Below are 6,040 nucleotides of genomic sequence, written 5' to 3'. Positions count from 1 at the left end.
TTATAACTTGTCCTCAAATTCGGAGAGAGGTGTCATTTGCTCCTTCAAGCCCTTCCTCCTACGAATCTCAGACACAAGAGTTGCTGCTTGCGACCCACCCTCCAAAGGATCTGAGGACATCATGTCCCAGTGATCAAACACATACTGTGGGAAGGCCTGTCCGGATGTTGCAGCTCTAAGTTGACCGGAGAACCCAAATTACTCAATGACTGGCAAGTACACTTTGATGTTATATAATGGAGTACCTGGGAGACATGCCCACGTTTCTTATTCAAAACACCATAAATGCCACCAAGTGCCTGCTCTGGGGCCTGGATCTCGACCATGTAAACAGGCTCCAATAGCCTTGGCTTGGCGATATCTCGTGAAGCATAGATGACTCTCCTTGCTGTTGGAATAACCCCGACCACCACCTCGTGGAATCGCCTAGAGCCTCAAGGAAGGATAGTACACTTAGCTTGTGCGCAGCCAAATAAAAAGTTATATCAAAGATCGCTTTAAATAAACAGTTCAAAAGACCCAAGGCAATGCAGGTGTCGAGCTATCGAAAACATTTAAAAATTGGTTCTAAAAAAAAAAAAAAAAAAAAACACAACTTGAAAATTTGGTCCAAAACGTGCAATAAACGGATCCGAAAAAAGAATTGCGAAATGAAAAATAACCGATATCCACAATAAAATCTAATAATTGCAGTCAATACTCCCGACTCGAAAGACCAAAGATTGCTCGTTACTTACATTTACTTGGGTCAATTCCAAACCGAGACAAATCTACCTCTCAGATGCGGCACCTAGAAAAAAGATTGGTATCTTAGTCCAAACTTAATTATTCAATAAGGAAATTCCCGGTTAATGAAAAAAAAAGAATAGTACAATATTCTCACATAGGTAAATGCTTCTACTTGTTGACGAAAAGGAGGACTCTGCAACAACTCCAACAGATCCTCAGGAGTCCATTGACCCTCGCATCGTCACAAAAAAAAAAAGTATCCGGTCCTACAGTCCCCTACACTAACTAGAGTCAAGTTGGGCAACAAGCTCCCAACAATCCAAAAACCATGTGTCCTCACATTTGGTCTGATCACAACAATAGTGAATAAATAAAACCTAGTAGCACATAGACACATGCCATACTTCTTGAAATTAACCTTCCAACTCACCCCGTGTGCATTTTGGGAAGTCATATTAAAATTTTAAACGCGTTGAGGAATTTCAGAATTTAACAATCCTACCTCAGGCAAGTATGAAGCCAATCGTTGTTCTAATGGAAGTGTCTCAATCAACGGCAAGAAACGCTCCTCCCAGAATAGCCACAAAAGTTGCAATTAGGTGCCCAGCAATTGCTCTGCTAGCCACACCCCAAGGAGACTATACAACACCTACAGCGATTATTGCAGACATAGATCGGTCCCCTCATTCAGCAAAGAACACAAGGTTGAAAGACTTCCATATGATTTCAAGTGGATTTGTTAGCCACTTTGCCATCTTTTTCTTCACAAGTTCCTCAGCTTCAACATATTCTCCAAGTTCAGGGCTTTTCTCATCAACCTTAACGACATTCGTCGGCAGATCCCACACGGTTGTTAATGATTTGAGACCAAAGAACATAAGAAGAGTTACTGCAGCATATTCACCAAGAGGTAAAGTTATCTGAAACTGTGCAGGAACTGAATGAAATATTCTTCCAATTACCACGGACAAGATAGTCATAAGCGAGAGAGCGCCCATAGACCCCAACAAGACCAGCCCTTTCTCATACTGCATAGCTAACAATGCGGCAATAAAAAATGTCTTGGCCCCGATTTCAGAAACAAAAATCAATGTGAATGCGGGTGTGAAACCTGACTTTGCAATTGCTTCTAAGATTGTTGAAGGACTCCCTTTTGCAAAAGCAATCAGCGAAAATGCTAGAGCATATCCAAGTAATACAATAACTATGGAAACAAAATATGGAACTTGTATTAGTGCTTAATTGAAGGAAGAAGGCTCGATTGGTCGGTTTGAAGTTGGAGGCTGGATTGAAATAGAAGACAGATGAAGAGCATAACCAGTTTTCTCGGTTTGTTTTTGGGTTGGGCTATTTTTGGGGCAAGAAAAGAGTCAAGAGGTTTTTTATTTTCTATTTTTTGTTTAAGGGCAGCTAGTCTAGCCAGCCAAGCATGCGCATGTTTCATTTATGTTTAACCTAATTTTTTTTACATGGTCTTTTTCTAACTAATTAATTTAATTAAGAAGAGATATGTTAATAATAACATTTTTGGAAGTCACATTATAAGTGATTTTGAAAACTTGGCAAAGTCACTTTTAAAGTGATGTTGAATACATAGATATTACATCATTTTATAAGTGACATGGTGAGTGACAATACCTTTAAAGTGATGTTGAACACATAGATATTACATCACTTTATAAGTGACACAGTGAATGGCGTAAAAAAGTGTTATTACATCACTATCACGACATCACTTATTAAAATGATGTTGTATAACTCTATTACATCAGTTTCTAAAATAAGTGATGATATTAAAAAAAAATGTGATAATTATTACATCACATGCTAAGAAAAGTGATGTCATAGTTTTTAGATGACATCACTCCGCTGAAAGTGATGTAAAATTAGTGATGTCATATGTTATATTTGTTGTAGTGTGTCTCTAATTCTCACTATAAATATGATGTCTTAATCATTGTAACACAGAAACTCAAGTGAATGAATGCAAAAGTTTCTTTAGTCTCATTTCTCATTCTTATTTCATTAGTTTATCATTGTATCAAATAAAATGATTACATAGTTATAGTGAGAATTAGAGACAACTAGTTAGTTACAATTACAAACAGATGTCGACATATCATTGGTTAGTAATATCATGTAATTCCAACAGTACCAAGTCCTGTTATTTTCTGGTCAGTGATAGAGATTTTGGCTTACCTAAATTAATAAGCTAATAATTAAATCGTATTTTACTATTACTACTTGCAAGCGCACAAGGTTTATTGTAATAGATAGGCAAGAACAAGCTAGGTCGAACCCACATGGATTGCTTTTTAGAAACAATTGAGTTTTAAATCCTATTAACCTAATCCGAATAATTATATTTTTGGTTTTGAAATTACTTAACTACTAATATAATTAAAACTATCTAATTTAACTATACTATGAAAACAATGAAACTTGAATTAACTATTAAGGGTGGAAACACTAAGGCACTTAATTCCATCCTAGACCATTGTAGGTTCTCCTAATTAACCAAGTTAAAGTCTCTTTTATTTTACGAATAACATGAGGAAAAGGTAACCTTATCTTGCTCGAATATGTGATCGTTAAGTCTTAATATGCATCTATGTATGAGGTTGATTGGATTTTCAGCATGCAAACATATAAACTCCTAGCAAATATTGTCTTCTTATAACATAACTTCTCATAAGCTTATGTAGACATTAAAAGTCGATGCTTAGATAATAACGACACTTAACCTAACTATTGGTTAGTCAAAACACGGTATCGTATGCAAGATATAACCAATGAAAGAAGTTTCACTAAAAATCAGTATGAAATCAATCAAATAATCATTATGTAATTCGAGAACATGCAGTAAACAGTTATACAAAAGAAATCCTATGCAAGACTAGGGCTTCCTCTATCACCTAGCTTGGAGTTTAGCTACTCATAAATATGATAATAGAAGCAAAAGAGTAAGGAAGGAAAGTTATTAACAAAACCGTTGTCATGTGTGTTGACTTCATCTCCAACATCTTCTTTACTTTTATGATTTTCTGTGATGGGGCGAGATAGACGACTCTCTAAACTTCCTTTTCTTATATAGGGTTTCTCTAGGGCGTGCATGAGTTGGGATCCACTTTCAAAAAGTTTCCTTCAGTGTTTGAATCCTTTTAGAACTGTCCAAATCGAGTTATGAGTGGTGAGCGCGAAGTGCGAAGGGTTATGGAAAAAGAACTATAATTCTGCGAATTTAGAAGAGGGGGCGGGCGCCCCTTCGAATAGGCTTATTAGAGGGCGTGCGCCCTTTGACCTCTTGACAAAAACACTTCAAACTTTCACAATAGCTTTAGAATACCTCTTACATGCTATTTCCAACTTGCTTGTTTCGTCGTATTCACGTTGATTCCTGTAAAACCAATGAAACAAACTAATCAAAGGAACTTATATTAATTAACTAGCCAATATAATGTAAATATGGACATAATTGTGTAACATTTATGTGCTTATCAATCACCATCTGTTTTGATGTGCCTTAGTAGAGTTGTTTCAATAAGAACTTCTTTTATGTTATGAAATTTCTCAGTTATAAGCTCATAATCGTCTTCAGAGTAGGGTGGATCGGTGGTGGGGTGGGGGCTCCCAACTTTTCTGTCGAAAAAAAAAATAGTAGATATAATTGTGTATAATTCACCCAAAAAAAATATTTGTAGTGTGAGTTAGTGGAAGCAGCCCCCTTAAGTGGCAATCCTAGATCCGCCCTTGCCAATGAGGTGCTATATGGGGCTGCTAAAGGACATATTGCACCCCAAACACCAAAATGTCATCCCAATGGAGCTCCATAGGTTATCCAGATCGGAAGGAGGTAGAGCAAAAGACTCGTAAAGACCCTGAGATGAAAAGTACGTAGGGCTCAGCAGGGTGTGGGCCGGATGCACAAATCACTTGTAATAGCTTTACGTCCCACAAAGTCCATGTTAGTAGCCCTGTGCATGGTAGCAGACAATATAGGACCCTTTGAGATGTGATCCCAATAACTATCGTAATCCCCATTCAAATCTAAATAGAGTGAAGCCTGTGGCCATATATCATTATTTCTATGGAAGAACCTCCATTGACTAGTTCTTCCCAATGGGCACATATTCTCTGGAGGAGGGTGTAGGATGAAAGGTGTCCCAACGATTTGGTTTTAACACCTATCACCCAGGTACCACACGATGATACCTCCAAATTTTACTAAAATATGACTCGGTGTATTGTAAGATCATATGAATGACATACACGGCAAATCACCTCACACATCCACTCATCCTCCATGGTATCCCCAGCCACATCCTTAACATTTAATTGCAAATACTATGTAATATACCATGGTGTCCAATATATTGTCAATGCCGATGTAGTCTCGAGTTGGATATGGTCTAAGTGAATGTTGTGGTGTCCTTGACCAGATCGTCATTCTTTATAGTCATTCATCCATGCTCTTATCCGTGGGATAATATCACAGTCCATGTTTGTTCTCAGAAGTAGAGTTATTGCAGATACATACTCATGCCACCAATACTACAATAAAAATAAATATCAAAAACAAAATTGTAATATAATATAAAGTTATAATACTAATTAAAAATTTTAAACTTACTAGTAAAAGAGGGGTGAAGTCACCACATTGACCATCCGCAACATTATTATTAGGTTGGCACACTTGATCCAACGCGTAAATCAAAGCTCCAAACATAGCACCACCCGAATCAAACTCATGAATCTATTCTAACCAATCCTAACACTCTATCTAACCTCATCTCAATAAACTATCACCTGTGGGGAAGAAACACTGCTTGATTTAGTAAAAATAGAATGCTCGCAAGTATTATCTCTCCTGATTTGTACCCGTTGGGCACCAACCTTCGCCACTATCTTTAGTCTTGTCTATGAACTCATTCACAAAAAAAAAGGTTTGATACCCCCTTTAGACCAATGCTCTGACCTAATATTTGGCCAATGCTCCTCTGCGTAATCAAAAGTCGAGTACTGGCCTTCTTCAAACGTGACTGCCTTTCCTTTTCCTACACTCATTCCCGTGAGCATAGTGACATCTATTGGAGTGATGCCTATCTTGCCTTGTAGAAAGTGGAAAGTGTGAGTTATGTCCCACCATCGGTCGATCAAAACATATATTAAACCACGGTCGACGTTTTGGTATCTACATCGAAACAATGACCCTAATGGAGATTGTAAAATGTCATTTCGTATGTCTACAAAATGATCTCCTTTGGCAACTATTATTTTCCACAAATTGTTCACGGAAGCCCAATAACACCAC

At 37.4% G+C, this 6,040-nt stretch overlaps 2 pseudogenes; both read right to left on the bottom strand.

Annotated features, from left to right (window-relative positions):
• LOC147511632 (elongation factor 2 pseudogene) lies at positions 1–326 on the bottom strand (annotated as a pseudogene).
• Positions 327–997: 671 nt separating this feature from the next.
• On the bottom strand, positions 998–4,858 carry LOC147511631 (protein PAM71-homolog, chloroplastic pseudogene; annotated as a pseudogene).
• Positions 4,859–6,040: the final 1,182 nt, after the last annotated feature.

Source organism: Coptis chinensis, chromosome 3 (genome assembly GCF_015680905.1).
Source record: "Coptis chinensis isolate HL-2020 chromosome 3, ASM1568090v1, whole genome shotgun sequence".
NCBI classification, from domain to species: Eukaryota; Viridiplantae; Streptophyta; class Magnoliopsida; order Ranunculales; family Ranunculaceae; genus Coptis; species Coptis chinensis.
The sequence above is the reverse complement of the archived record's forward strand: the minus strand, read 5'-3'. Positions and strand labels throughout refer to the sequence as shown.